Raw genomic sequence first — 16,327 nt, forward strand, 5'->3', positions numbered from 1 at the left:
TTGCAATTTAGCTTGGCAACAATTGAAGCCGCAACAAATAAGTTTTCTGAAGCAAACAAAATAGGAAAAGGAGGATTTAGAGAAGTTTTCAAGGTAACATGCTAAACTTAACTACAAAAACTAATTATATAACTGCCTAATAATTTGATTAAGCATTTTAGGGTATTCTTCCGGATGGATGAGAAATTGCTATCAAGAGGCTCTCAAAAAGTTCCATGCAAGAAACATTAGAATTTACGAATGAAATTTTGCTTACAGCCAAACTCCAACATAGAAATTTGGTGATGTTGTTGGGATTTTGCTTGGAAGGACAAGAAAAAATTCTTATTTGCGAATATGTGCCTAACAAGAGCATTGATTTCTTCTTATTCGGTATAAAACTTCTAACATTGTTTTCATGTTGTGGTTAAATCTCTATGCACATCATTTATATGAATTTTTCCTACTAATTTGTTGCTTCTATTTATTTTAATAATTATTTAACTATTAATTATATAGATTTTGAGAAAGAAAGATTACTCAATTGGTTTGAGTGTTTCATAATTATTGGAGGAATTGCACAAAGACTTTCTTACTTGCATGAACATTTTCGGCTTAAAGTTACTCATTGTGACTTTAAACCTAGCAATGTTTTATTGGATAACAAGATGAATTTAAAAATATCATATTTTGGTTTGGCAAGAATTATTGCTATAGATGGAGCCCATGGGAGCACAAATAGAATTGTCGGTACATAGTAAGTCATGATACCCCTCCTTCCTAGCTTGCTATATATGAGAAACAAAAGGAGATTCTATGTATTTTGTACGTGAGCATTGCTTCATATGTCCTATTTATTACCATTATGAGTTTTTTATATTCCCCCATTCATTGGTAAGCTGACCTTTTTGAATGTTTTTGATTTTATACCAAGTCTGACAGCCTTTTGTTTTCAATTTTGTAGTGATTATATGGCTCTCAAATATTTAATGTATGGACAATTTTTTAAAAATTTGATGTGTTTAGTTTTGAAGTTATAATTTTAGAAGTGCTAAGTGGAAAGAGGAATGCCACAACATATGATACATATCTCTTAACCAATGTAAGTATATTATTTGTGTTGTTCCTTTTATAATCATATTGCCGATCATATCTGTCTGATGCAAATTGATATGGTAAGGTGAAAATCAAAGAGTATGAACTTGATAAGTATCTAATTGTTTGAGAAATTATTTCAGGTGTGGAAGTTGTGGAATGAGGGAAAACCATTGCAAGTATTGGACCCTTATGTGATGGAATCTTGTTGTGAAATTGAAGCAATGAAGTGCGTGCAGATTGGGTTATCATCTGTTCAGAAAAATCCAGAAGATCGTCCAACAATGACACAAGTTGTTTCATATGTAAGTAATCTTTCCATTAAATTATCGTCTCCCAAAGAACCGCCATTCTTAATTCATTTAAAGCCAACGATGTTGACAGAATTATCTGATTCCAATCAAACTTTTCAAAGATCCAATGCAGCCTCAAATGAAATATGTATCACTGAGATCTTGCTCCGATGAAATTAGATTTATCTTTTGCTATTTTTAATAACAAATAGGCTTTGCCAATAGCAGATTGAGGGTAAAAGCATAAACCTCTCCTAAGTTGAGACATATACAAGGGCAAATGGTGGATATTCGTCTTTTTCCGTATTCACATACATTCATTTATGTAATTGATGGAATGAAAAATACTCACTATCACAGTATCACTTGTATGGTGCAAGTGCACCCCCACGTGACACGTCCACGCCACCTCGGCACCTCCAATTTTCTTTTGCCAAAATTTTTCCACCAAGTTGGCCCATATTGCTTAAAAGTTTTGGGCTTGGCCTCCAAAAATATGTGGTCTATCTTTTTTATTATGGAGAACAGGTCTTGCTTTGTTCTTGTTGGGTCAAATTTTGGTCTGGACTTTTATTTCAGCATTGAATTGACCAAAGTGGGGTCATTTATTTATTATATTATTTCATTTTGTTCTGAATAATAAACTATGATTACAATGTAAAACATAATTGGATTTTCTCCTTTTCCCTCATGATCTCTTCTTCCTCGTCTCTTCCCATCACCAATGTTAGATTAAAATTTCAATGATTGAGATTTAATATATTACAAAGCTATTATTATATTTTTACATCAAAAATTACATAAAAATTTGATATGGACAGTTTAAAATTGTAGTAAAACAATTGAAAAATATTTTAATAACATCTTACATTTTATACTGTTTATATCAAATTTTAACAGCATAAAATTTAGTAATGTATTTTTATAAAACAATAATAATAATTTAAAAATACTAAATCTCAATCATTAAAACTTTAATTCATTAATAGTAGAAAAGCGAAAAGAAGAGGAATAGAAGGGACATAGAAAATGAGAGGAAGAAGAGTAACTGGGAAAAGGAGAGGATCATCTGTGCTGATGGGGTATATGAGGGAGATAATTATCAAAGCAAAAGTGAAAAATACTCCCTCCATTTCTATATATAAGGAAAAAAAATTGCATCATATAATTTAAAAAAATTGATTTATCATAATAATTATACCTGAAAATAAAGAAATTGAATTAAAATGCCCTATGTTAATTAATATAAGCATTTATTATATAAAAAAACAAGTAAATATGCTTATTAAAAGATATAATTTTGTTTATATAAATAAGTAAAAAGTAATAGCTTCTTTTATATATAAATAAAAGCAGAGGGAGCATTAAAGATGAACTTTGAACGCTACCACAGAAATTTTGAGGCTAGTCTGTCTGTGTTCGACCAAATTTGTTTCAGTCACAGTCAATGACTTAGTTCCTTCCTAGAAACTGCTCTATTACTTTTGTTTTTCTCCAGTTCAATGAATACCCTTTTTCCCTAAAAAAAAAAAAACAACGTTAGATACCATGAACCATTGTCAATAAAGTACTCTCGCTCGTTTTTACCCCAAAAAAAAAAAACACAAATAAATAAATTAAGGTACTCTAACGGGTGTTGGGAACAACGATCATAACTCGATCTCTAAAAATAGTCCTCAGTGCTCGGATCTATCATTCCTTGATGACGATGTCCATCATCTATTTTGCTGTGCTGGTTTCTTTCCTTTCTCGTTTCATCTTTGTCACAGCCCAGTCTGACTTCATTTATCACATCTGCTCCAATGGCACAGGAAACAATACAAAAGCAAGCACCTACCACACCGACCTGAATGCCCTTCTTCTTAATTTCGCTTCTAACACAACAATTGACTATGGCTTCTACACTTCCTCTTACGGCCATGACCCTGACAAAGTTAACGCGTACACTTCCTCTTACGGCCATGACCCTGTCAAAGTTAACGCGCTCGGACTCTGCAGAGGAGATGTGAAGCCAGATCCTTGCCGCAGTTGCCACAGAAGCCACACCCTCTCTCCATTGTCCAGAAAAGAAGGCGACATTTGGATTTTCTGACTGTTGCATGTTACGATACTCAGACTGTTCAATATTTACGAAATACAAAAACGTTTATGGTGGGCAAAAGAAATGCAGGCACTGTCGGTATGGATCAAGATGTGTGGCTGTTATTGAATAGGTTAATTAACGAAGCAGCGACGGGTGACTTCTGTCGTAGGCACGCAGCAAGTGATGACGCTATCACCGGATTTGGGAGTGTGTATGCTATTGTTCAGTGTACTCCTGATTTGTCCAAGAATGATTGTAACTAGTGCTTGCTGAAGGCTTTCCAAGGAATCCCACGATGGTTATTATAAGGGAAGGCCATTCATCCTGGTTGCAATATGAGGTATGAGCTCTACCGCTTTTATTACACTTCGGAACCTACCCACTTAACCGCCACCAGAGACCAGAGGTATACATGATCCTCAGGCCTCAGCCAACATATACTCATCTCTCTTATTCATCAACTATCATATATTTGGGTTAGGACTTGGGAGTAATTACACTTTTTTTTATTTTATATTAATTATTAAATCTAACTTTATTTAATATAGAATTTTTTATTGTAATCTGGGCCTCTCTTTTAATTTAAAATTTTAAGACTTAAGTTTATGAGTCTTCTATTTTTATTTTATATTATTAGCAATTAAACTCAATTTTTTCACTTCCCATATCCTTTGCAATATGAGAGGGCCCTTTTTTTTTTTTTTTAAGGAACGGAAGTACAAAGCAAGAGGATTAAACTTGAGTCAAAACAGAGCCTAAGAATAGATGTCCACTAAAGTCGCCTCTAGGAACGGGGAGGAGAGATTTGGGTGAGATTCTGTGAGTTCATGAAACTCCAAGCTGCAGGCTGAGAGAGCATGATTGGCTAGGTGGTCAACACTACGATTAGTCTCCCCCTGTAGGAGTGATCAATAATAACTTGCCATTTTTGACTCAGAAACTTCCTGATGCTTCTGATTAGTCTTGCGTGAGGACAAGGACTAAAGTTATCATACCGTAATATCTGGATTATACAAACGGGGGAATCAAATCTACAAGTTGACAAATCATGCTTCAACCAGCAGTGAAAGCTGTTACATATTACAATTAGATGAAATTACGGCATGTGTGTGTGTACACTTAGCTCTTCCTTTACGGTGGAAGGGAGCCAGTTTTTTTAAATTTAATGTACCTACATGCGCGCGCGCGCGCGCACTGTTTGAAAATTTTATATTTATCTACTTATCCAAACGCAATACAAGGAAGGACATGCAATGTAAAATTGGTTTTTTTTTTTTTCAAGGAAAAAAAAACTTGAAATGCTAAATTGTTTGTTTCTCTTGTGTGTTATCACATGAACTATAACCTCTGCTCTTAATGATACATATAAATGACACATTCGCTTGGTTTTTTGTAATCAGGAAAAGGAGATGGTGCCGCAAAACAAATTGTTGTCAAAATTATTGTTTCAACTTTCAATGACACTCTTTTGTTTAGCCGTGGGTTACTATCTGATAAGGAGAAAAACAAGAAAGAGTAGCTAGGCTATTCTTAGAGAAAATTGTAATATCTATATATATCACTAGTTCACTTTTAAATTTAAAAGAATGCATGCTTGCTTTAATTATATAGCATGCACTTAGCTTTGATATTAACACGTATTGGTCCAGTTGGGGAAGAAAGCTCCAACCTGAGGTCCCTCCAATTTAGTTTGGTTACAATTGAAGCTGCAGCAAATAAATTTTCTAAAGGAAACAAAATAGGAAAAGAAGGATTTAGTTAAAAATTGAGGACCAAATCAAAAAATTTTTTTTTTAATGTACAGGCTTGTTTGAGTTGACAAAATTCAGGCCAAGTCCAATTCCTTCATTTTTTTTTTCCTGTTGGAATTAAACCCCTTGCCCGGTGCCCACTTCCCACGCACCATGCGCGCACAGTTCACACTCAATCTAGTCAGCAAGGTAGCACCCACCCTCAGACGAGTCCGGTTTGCTCATAGACCGTCTAAATTTTAATTTAAATGGTTTAAATTTTTTTAATTTTAATTTTATAAAAATAAAATTTATAAATTTTTTTGATAAATATATTTATTATTAATCTGGATATATTCATCATCAATCTGAATAGTACTGATTAAATTTAGATGGTTTAATTTAATGTTGTAATTTTCATAAATTAACTGAATATACTCTGAACAATCCAAATTCAACATTTTTTTATCTGTAAGGCTTAAATTTTTATTTTTATTTTATTTTATTAAAATAAAAATTATTTAAAAAATTTAATATTAAATTTATCTTATTTAGAGTACATCTAGATAATCAGCTTATAAAAATTATAATATTAAATTAAATCATGTAAAGTCTTAAATTAAATTAGTACTATGAATATATTTATTAAAAAATTATTAATTTTATTTTTATAAAATTAAAATTAAAAAATATAAAAATATTTTATAAAATTAAAATTAAAATTAAAAAAATATAGACCATTTAAATTAAAATCTGAACGGTCTACGATGCGGTGCTCGTCGAGCCGCTGAGCACCGAAACCGAACTCCCACTCAGGCTCAGTCTCAGCCCTCAGTCCTCACTCCTCAGACAGGACAGACGGGGTCACGGAGAGGACTCGTGAAATGAAAACCCTTCCCATCACCCAGCTCGCCCGCCATCGCTGCTCGCCCAGCTCAATCTCTCCATTCTAGCTTCCTTCTTCTTCACTTCAATCACTTCAATGATGACCGACTTTGAGAGAGAGACAAAAATCGAAACCCTTCCGCACCTTCTCTGCCTTCTTTCTCGTTCGTAACCGATGACCGTGACAGTGCCGAAATCCTCCCACTCCTCCTCTGTCCGAGCAACTATGGGTGTTCGTGTAGTCATGCGTCTTCTCCGATCTACTCTGTTTTGCTCTTCCTTGCTCTATGTCGTTCTCTGATCTCTGTCCCTGTCCATGTAATCGTGCCTCGTGGGTGTTCAGGCCTCCCTCTGAAGTCATGTGTGCTCTTCCCTGCTCTGCATCAACTGGATTCCCTTAGCCTTCTCTTATCTCTTGTTTAGATGGGAAGAGAAGTTAAAAAAAAAAAAAGTTATTATTTATGTTTGAATGGACACTAAAAAATAGATAGAAAAGAAAATAAATAAATTTTATAATGATTATAATACCTTTATATTAGTATATAGCATATTTTATGTAATTATTTTTATAAAATAAATTAAAATAATAAATTATATTAAAATTAACATCATCAAATTAATTTAAAATCAAATTAGTTATTAAAAAAAATAGAAAGTTAAAGATGCAAATTTTGTTTCTATTTCTTAAAATCAAATTCATTATATTAAAATCAACATCATCAAATTAAATTATATTAAAATTAGTTGTTAAAATTAAACTAGTTCTTGAAAACTAAAGACACAAATTTTTATGGAGATTAAAATCTAATTATTTTTAAGGAATTAATGTGGTTGAAGTAGGCAAAAGAGGAAGAGAGAGAGAGAGAGGGGATGGTAAGTAATGGAAGTAAGAGTTTACTCTCAAAATTTCTTCACCTTTAAGGAGAAAAGTTGGGAAGAAAATACGGTAAGTCCCATATCTCATTTTCTTTTTAACTTTTCTTTTCTCTCACTTTTTCTTTTTCATCCAAACAAGAAAAAATGCATTTTCTCTCTTGTTTTTCTTTCATGTTTTCTTTCCTCCCACGTTTTCTCTCCAACTAAATAGAGCATTAATGATTTCGTCTTATCTAATCTGAACGTGCTTTGTCTTAGCCTTTCAAAGTATCTTTTGGTTGTGTACATCAAAATTTCATTTAAAGGCATGATCTAGATATTTTTTGTTAGATGATTATGATGAGTGCAACCTCTAGCATTTGTTGTTACTTGTTAGCATGGAGTTCTCTATTCTCATAACGTGTTACAGCTGCTCTAGCATATCAATTTGTTGGATTATATTGAATGAGAGTTTCATTTAATATTTTAAATCTAACGATCAATAATCCAGTTGATTTTAGTAAATTCTCTTCTGTAGGATAATATATTCTTTTATGTGATATGAATTTTATGTGTAAGTTGAACTATCATAATGTGTTGAAGCTTAGCATTTTGATATTTTGGTGTCTGTCATGTTTTAGTTTACTTAAGTAATTTTCTTGTTCTTTGCTTAATACCTAATGTTTTCCCAAGACACCTAAGTTTTCAAGATGTTAATTGATTTTTATCATTACAGCTGTTTGATTGTTTTTGCATTTCTAATGTTCCATTATTGGCTAATTGATTTTATTTAATTATATTGTGTGCCCCAATTATTTGTAGTAAAATATGCAATTCATAACAAGATTAATAAACTTGTGCTCCATTTTTGCTTCTAGAAGAACTTTGTGAATGAAATCCCACCTTAGTCTGTCATAGGCTTTCTCCAAATCTATCTTCATCGCCATGAATCCTCTCTTTCCTTTGCTTTATACATCTTATGCATTATTTCTTGCCCTACCATGATATTGTCTTGTGTAACATCCTGATTTTTTTAAAAATGATAATAATAGGAATTTATATTATTTGAGATTATTCAGAAATAATAATATGGTTAGAAATTTAATTATGAATTAAAAAATATAGGTTTAAAATTTCATAAAAATGTTTAGTTAAGATATAATTTTTAAGATTTAGAATATATAAATATTATTTTTTTATGTGTGTATGAGTAAAAAAAAGGGTTGAAGCAAAAAAAAAAAAGAGGTGGGAGTTGAAGAGGGAAAATTTCCTCAACTATAAAAGGAGGCAATTGCGTGCATAGGGGAGAGGCAAGGAAAGTTTATGCAATTTGTGAAAATTGCAACTAAGGGTTCAAGATGTAATTTGTGAAAATTGCAAGTAATGACCTAAAAGTTTGAATAATTAAATTCAAACCTATAATTTTTTTTAATATAATTTTGGGACCCACAATCCCATTTTTATATTATTTTTTTCTCTTCCTCTCATGTTGCTCGGCGTTTTCTCGCAAGGGAGAATTATTTTCTTTTTCTTCAGGTATGTTCCAACTTTCCTGTTTAGATTAGCATTTAAAAAATTATTTAAGTACAAAATTAATTTTATAGTTATTTTATAAATAATATTAGATTTCTAGTGATATGATTATTTTGTAGAATAGAGTAAATATTCTGATTAGGATTTCTCCATAGGATAGTTAATCTGATGATATGATGAATTAAAAAATAGGTTAATCTCTTAGGGATATAATAAATATTATAGAATATTTTCTTGAGGTTGAAACTCATGTTTAAGAATTTTTGAGTTAAAGTCTAGATCTATATGGTTGAATTTATGTTGAATTTGAGATGTAGGGATGAACCTTTAATTATTAAATATTTATTTAAGTATGAATAGGTATTTTTGAGGTTATAAAAAGGTGATTTGAGGCTTCAGGATAATTTTAAAATTTTTAATTTATTTTTGAATGAATTTTTATAATATAGAAGGATGAAATTGTGATACTAGAAATGATTTGAGACTTAAAAATAGTTTATTAGGGTACAAAAATTTTAGAAAAGAATTTGAAAAGTTAAATGAGGCATAAATATTAAATTAGTGTTAATATGGATTATAAATCTAAGACTTTCTAACTCTTTAAATTAGAGTTATTTATTTTAATATAAAATTAATATATAGTATTATGAAATAACTATGTAGATTGTGTTGACAAAGATAGTGGTGAAAGAGGAGTTGTGAAGAAAAACTTGTTATTCAAGACACAAGGTAACCATTATTAATGTGTTGTGATGGGTGTGTTTGTGAATGGTTATGTGTTGTTTTATTGTTTGAAAAAATTATGAATTATTAAAAAAAATACTGTTATATACTTGTTTGAAATCATTGCCAAGTGGGTCAAAAAATTTTATTTTTATTTATCACGATGAGATATTATTGTTCGGATATATTCCTGTTTGGATATTTGAATGATGCATGACTTGTCAGGGTATTTTAATGTATGGTGTTAATGAAAATTTTTGTTCGGTTAATTATTACCACGTGGTAAGCCCTCATTGGACCCAATGAGTGGCGTGTCGCTTGGTCCAACTCACCTTTGGCCAGGTGATTTGGCATCCGAGCATGGCGAAAGGAGGATATAAGGTGCAGTCATGCAAATTAAATACTTGTTCGGTTTGTTTAAAAATATTGTTCGGTTAAATATTTTGTATGCCCACTTAGCAATCGCATGATTAGTTACAACCGCATGCATCATTACATATTAATTTTTGGTTATTGGGACTTTAAGTCTCATTCCCCATGGTTAATATTTTTACAGGAGAGAGTCTGGCCGAGAAAGCATCAGAGGTGTAACTATGGTGTATGAGACACCATCTTTTACGTTGCCTCTTATTTTGGATTATACAATGTATCTTGTGCTAACTTAGGATATATCATCTTTGTGAAGCATGTAAACTCTAATCCTTTTTATTAAAAGTATTTATATGACCAAGAGGATTATGTCTGTCCTTCTTGATTTATGATCTGATTTGAATATCATGCCATGAGAATTATGTCTGTCCCTCATGGTTTTAATTGCCTTTTTGGATATTTTAAGACTTGTGTTATGTCTTGGATGTATCATGGTAAGAAAATTTTCTACCATGATAATGGTTTTAATAATTTGCGAAAAATCGGTTTGTAAATTTGAGGGTGTTACATCTTGAATCTGTCTCCCTAGTATAAAACTGGACTAAAATGGAGATATTAATTCATCCATCCTCCTCTTCATTCTTTGGCTGAGTATCTTTGAAATACACTTGTAGTGGACAATGCACAAAGATATTGGTCTAAAGTGAGTTATAAATTTAAGCCTCTCCCTTTTAGGAATTAGAGAGCTTAAAGTCTTATTTCCTTCTTCTATTAAAATATTTCCTTCAAAAACACCTCTAACATAAGAGCACAGTGATAGGCCAACAATACCCCAATTAGACTGGAAAAAACCTGCGAGAAATCCATCAAAACTAGGTGCTTTATATGGCCCCATAGAAAAAAAATAGAATCTTTTATTTCACCATCTGAAGGTATACTTGCCAAATCCCTAATCCAGCTTTAGTCACTTTTAGGGAAGGTTGCTGTTATCACCAGATCAGATCTCTCTTCTTCTTCTTCTTGATACAATTGCTTAAAAAAATTCATGACTAAGTTCTGCAGCTCTATGTCCTTTTCTATCCAAATACTCGCATCTTTTTCTCTCTCTTCTTCTTCTTCTTCTTGATACAGTTGCTTAAAAAAATTCATGACTAAGTTCTGTAGCTCTATCTCCTTTTCTATCCAAATACCTGCATCTTTTTTTTCAGAGTTAGCACTCTATTTCTTCTTCTTCTTCTCATGGTTGTTTTTAGATGATAATAATGAGTATTCCAATCACCCTTACTAACCCATTCTGTTCTTGACTTCTGAAACCACTTCATCTCCTCTTGTCTCAGAATTAGATATAATTCTTGATGAAGTTCCTTTTCCAGATTCCACAAAAACTTTGAAAAGGGATATGATTTTGACTTTTGTAAGCTATTAAGTCGAGCCATTATTTCCTTCTTCCTTTTCTCAACATAACAGAATACATTTTTATTCCAATCTAGAATATCATATCTAAAATTAATTGAATTTTGATCTAAAGCACCCTCTCCATACCAATTACTCTTAAGAAATTCTGCGAAATTCTCATGTGAAAGCCACATAGCTTCAAAACGAAAAGGTCTTGTGCCAATGGGTCTAATCTATGTTTAACAAATTGTACACAGATAGGATTATGGTCAGAAAAACAAGTTTTTGGCAGTACCTTAACTGAAAAATCCTTGAAGACTGTTAAAAAATGGTTATTTGCTAGTGCCCTATCAAGTCTTTGATATAATCTGGAGAAAGCTTTTAGCCTTGGACCCTTCCAAGTAAATTTCAATCTGACAGAGCCAAGGTCAGTTTGCTTGCATTCTTCCATTTTTTCCAAAAACCAACTCATTCTTGTTGAGTTTCGTAGAACACCTCCTACTCTTTCATCCAGAGAGGCAATATCATTGAAATCCCCAAAAACAATCCAGGGTTTCATCATGCCACTACTTAACCTTTGTAGATTTTGCCATAAGATTTCTCTAGAATTTGAGTGTGGCAAAGCATAAATTGTAGTCGTAAAGAAGAACTCTCTACCATTAAACGAGCATCTTATATGAATGAATTGCCTATCTTTTTTCATCACCAGAGCACTACAATAGTCACTTTTCTACATAACCACAAGTCCCCCCGACCTTCCAACGCTTGAAACTATATTTCATGAGTTAAAGCCTAGTTTCTTCAGTTTATTCAGCCAATTGTCATTTTCACACCTAGTGTTGGCCAAAACAACAAGGCTTGGCTTGGATTCATCTAAAACAATCTTCAAGTTTTTAAGGAGGCCCTTTCCACAAGTGCCCCTAGCATTCTAATAAATAAACTTATTCATTTGAAACCAGCCCAATAATATTATTTTGCCCAGTTTATAGCCTAAACCCATTAATATTGGGTATCCAGAACCACACAATCACATGAGAGTTGACCCCCCATAGCTACCATTTGGATTGGGTTAAACATCACAAGCCTGTCTATAGGTTCTCCTGGATCCAAACACTCCGCCCATTGCTCTCCAGGGTCTTCCGGATCATCATCTTTCATGAAAGAAATTTCTAAAATATCCTCATTTGAATCTTCCATTTGCACCCTTACTACCTCACTTAGAACCTTGTCATCCTCTCCCAGGGTTAACATGAGTACTTGATCCTTTCTCACATGATTCTCAAATATCTCTCTCACTCTTTTCTTAGCCTTTGTCCTTTTTTCCTCCTTTTGCACTCTTTCTATTTTCTCGTATGGCACTAAAGCATTATCGAGCCTTACCACTTCCTCCATTGCCTTTTCTATATGGGTAACGTTACTGCCTTTCTTCTTCCATATCCTTGTAATATGTTGAAGTGGCTCTACTGCTAGTTTTAATGGCTGGCTCATAAAATGGACGTGATGCTCCCTTTTGTCTGTCTCCTCTATACATTATACCTCCTTATCGTTTGCAAGAATGTTGAACCTAGAGCTTGAATTTTGTCTCACTTGCTTTTCTAGCCATTCCTTCCCTTTACGCTGTCGGTGAGGTTTCTGCACCATCATCCATGCCTCTTGTACTTGTTTTTCAGCTAGTTTAGTTTGACCGTCATTTGGCTTTATCGGAATCTCTTCATTCTGAACAGAAACCTCTGTTTTATCTCCCTTAGATGGGCAAATATCTGCCCGATGGCCATACACACCACAGTGACTGCAAAGAAGGTGTAGAACTTCATATTCTAGATAATAGTCTACTCCTTCCAAAGAGAAACCTGACATGAGTTATTTTTCCAGATCAACTAATACATAAATTCTCGTAAAAAACCTCTCAGTTGGCATGATGTATTGACATCAACCTTTATGGTTTTACTTATTCTATCACCAATGAAGGTTAGTGTCTCGTTATCAAAATACTCCAGAAACACCCTTAAGACCCTTACCCAGACTATTATCTTATCTACAGATGCTGTTGCAGAGTTAAATCGTGCCTCCCATGGTCTTATAGTAAGATAGTGATCATAAATCATCCAAAGGCCTCCTGTTAGGGCATTAAAATAGTCTTCCTTGTTAGATAGTTTCACCATAAAGAATCCATTCCCTATATTAATTAGTCTGGTGACCTTTTTTTTCACCTATTGTGCTTGGATTCTTGCTTTTAAAGCTTTAAATCCAATATTTCTTCCTAGTAACTTAACAATGACAGCCTTGTTCCATGCCTTATATAGTCTCTTCTTCACATTATTGGAAATCTCAAACATTGAAAAATACTTATTCTCATTTTCAATGACCTTGAAATTTGGTTCTCCATCATCTTCCGTTGATTTTGAACTTTGTCTCCATCATCTTCCTTTGATTTTGAACTTTGTCCCTTCGAGGACTCCCCCTCATCCGAAGCATCAGCATCAGCATCCTTAATCTTATCCTCTGATTCCTCATCCCTCACCAATCCTTTTAGTTTCTCAACAAAAGAGATTTTGTTTTGCATTTATGGTCAGCCTTGTCACCTAGTTTAGGCCAATTTCTACCTAAAATATCATCTGTTCCTTAACCGGCATTATTTTTTATCTTTTTGGTGCTTCTAGCAAGTAAATTGTCTTCTTCCTTTGACTTTGGAGTAGCAGCTAGAAGAGAGAGCTTCCCCCCCCCCCCCCCAAGCGAGACATAATTTTATAATTGGGCCAATATTTATATAACGCCTTTTGGAAGAAATAGAAATTTGATGAATAGATTAAGTGAAAGAACAAAGAAGATATATATATATATAGAGAGAGAGAGAGAGAGAGAGAGAGAGACCCTTTTATCAAATGGGAGTCGGTGGCCAAGGCTGATACTTGGGTCAACCATAGCTCACAAATAGATGGAGTTGGATTAGTAGCATAAGAGCTAGAGGGGACAACAATAAAGATTAATTCAATTGATAAAAATTTGACTCACAATTCACAAGATTGTTAATTCAAATCTCTCTATAAATGTGAAGACTTTATTAGTTAGTTATCTATAAGTATCTTTGTAATCATTTTCTAAAACTAGAGACCATGGCTGTGTAAATCTTTAGGCTACTAAGGCCATTGCTGGCCTTATAGAAAAATTATTTATACAGAAAACCTATTGGTCTTTTCTATTATAAATTAATTAGATCATGATCTTAATTGTAATATGATATATTGGGAATATATGTTATAGTATTATTATTTTTTCTATTAATGAAATCTCCGCACTCATTCTTGGGAAAGTTATAAGAACAAATGATTTTGCATATGCTATGAAATTAAAAAAAATTGTTGAAATAATTTTTTTGACAAGTTGCTATTAAAATAAATATAAAACCTAATCTTAATAAAAATTGTATAATTTAGAAATTATAACACACTAAATCTCTATAATAATTTCACTTTAGGTCTTCAATATTCTTCACACAGCCTTGCTAGAGGCATGTTTTGATTCTAGTGAGCTTGCTCAAGTAGGCTTTTTTAGGGTTAAAAAAAAGAGGGCCAAATTTTTTTTTTTTTGGGGTAATATAGGAAAGTACAAAGGTGAATGCATACGCAAATCACACTTTCTCCGATAACTTCCAACGTGCAAACCCATAGGTGGTCCTCCAGCATTGGTAGTCTATGGTTAAGGTTATGGTTTAACCAACAGCGAAAGCTATCAGGTGTATGCTTGGATGTCAAGTTTAATCAATTTTACAGGGAAAAAAAATCATGTTTTTTATGAAATTACATCCAAACATAAATTATGATTTTAGATATATTTTCATGAAATCATGATTTTTGTCTCTAAAATTAATTATAAACCTTACCCAAACAGGCACTCAATTACCGCTTGTCAAACTTAAAATAATGTTTATTTTAATTTTTAAAATCATTTCCAAAAATTAAAAGAAGATACTTGGAATCCATTCAATTGAGTTTGAAAACCACTCATGTCACGTCACACAACAACTGCAATTAAGTTTTATGAGCTATTTTTTATTGCTCACATTTGTTCTCCTATATATTAAAGGCAATACTATTTAAAATATAGTTAAATATTAAATGTAAATACTTCTCTTAATAAGAATTTAAATCTAGAGTTTATGAAATTTTGATGATCTACCTCTTTCTATCTTTATTATAAGGCACATTCTCGAAACAATTTTGATCCTTAATAGAAGACATATTATGTGATATTAATTATATTTTTCTAATATTATCTATATTTAAACTCATTAATTGTGAGAGAGAGTATAATGAAAAATTCAAAAAAAATTATTTAAATAAGGATAAAATTAATTTCATTTTATTTTCAAACAAAGTTAATATCTTAACTATCTCTCCTGAATTCTAGTTAGATAATTGAAGGTGTCTTATGATAGGGATTGAATGAGTAGTATGCAACTACTATAATTTTCACACATCATATGATGGTAAATGTCCACGAATGGTGTAAAATCTCTAAGTAAACAAGTAAGATTACCTTTACTAATCTACCTTTAATTCTAACTTCAAATTAATCATGAGGTTAATCAGATAATTTTTGCAAGGTCTCATTTTAATCCTGTAACTTTATAAAATATCTTTTTAGTCCTTTGACTCTAATATCGTTAGTTTCATCCCAACAAATTTTTACACTGAACTTTTAAATATTGATAAAACATTCTCAAATGTTGACATATACAAAAAATAATCATTTGAAACTAACAGTGTTAGGGTTAAGGAACTAAAAAGATATTTTATAAAATTAAGGGATCAAATTAAAATTTTATATAAAATTAGAGGATTAAAAATATACTTTCACCTTAATTAAAATTAATGTATGTATAAACTAGGGAGTACTTACTTGGAAATTTTTGAAGAATTTAAATATGATCTTTATAAGTTATTAAAACATCATAAAAACATTTATAATTGTGCAAATAATTAAATTTAATTAAATATTGGTGAAAGAAAATATGTTATTAAAATATGTATATTTAATAAGCTTAAAGTTATTGAACACTTTTTAAAAGAAAGTTAATGAATTTTTTAATACTTTTCTCATTTTGATGGAACATGTGAAAAATAATTTATAATAGAACTGGCGATGAAGGATATTTGTAGCAAAATAATTTTTTAATTTATATTTAGATGCAAAAATAATTTGAAAACAAAAATAGTTACAAAGATAAATCTACAAGCCATCTATTAGCAATTTTCTTCAATCAATAAAGTTTACATAATTTTATATGATTCACAAATTTAATATAGACATTCACAAATTTAGTTCCACCAGAAATTAAAATAATTTAAAAAATTATAACTTTCTATTAATAAAGTTCAACTAACTTT

At 31.8% G+C, this 16,327-nt stretch overlaps 1 long non-coding RNA gene across 1 annotated transcript; it reads left to right on the forward strand.

The window, feature by feature from the left end:
* The first annotated feature begins 297 nt into the window (after window positions 1-297).
* On the forward strand, window positions 298-3,768 carry LOC129293782 (uncharacterized). The gene is made up of 3 exons (XR_008589214.1): window positions 298-1,081; window positions 1,218-1,379; window positions 3,179-3,768. It is a non-coding gene; the product is annotated as an uncharacterized LOC129293782 (long non-coding RNA).
* The last annotated feature ends 12,559 nt before the right edge of the window (window positions 3,769-16,327 follow it).

This window comes from Prosopis cineraria, unplaced genomic scaffold, assembly GCF_029017545.1.
Source record: "Prosopis cineraria cultivar Desert tree isolate PC_DT_omini unplaced genomic scaffold, ASM2901754v1 PC14, whole genome shotgun sequence".
NCBI classification, from domain to species: Eukaryota; Viridiplantae; Streptophyta; class Magnoliopsida; order Fabales; family Fabaceae; genus Prosopis; species Prosopis cineraria.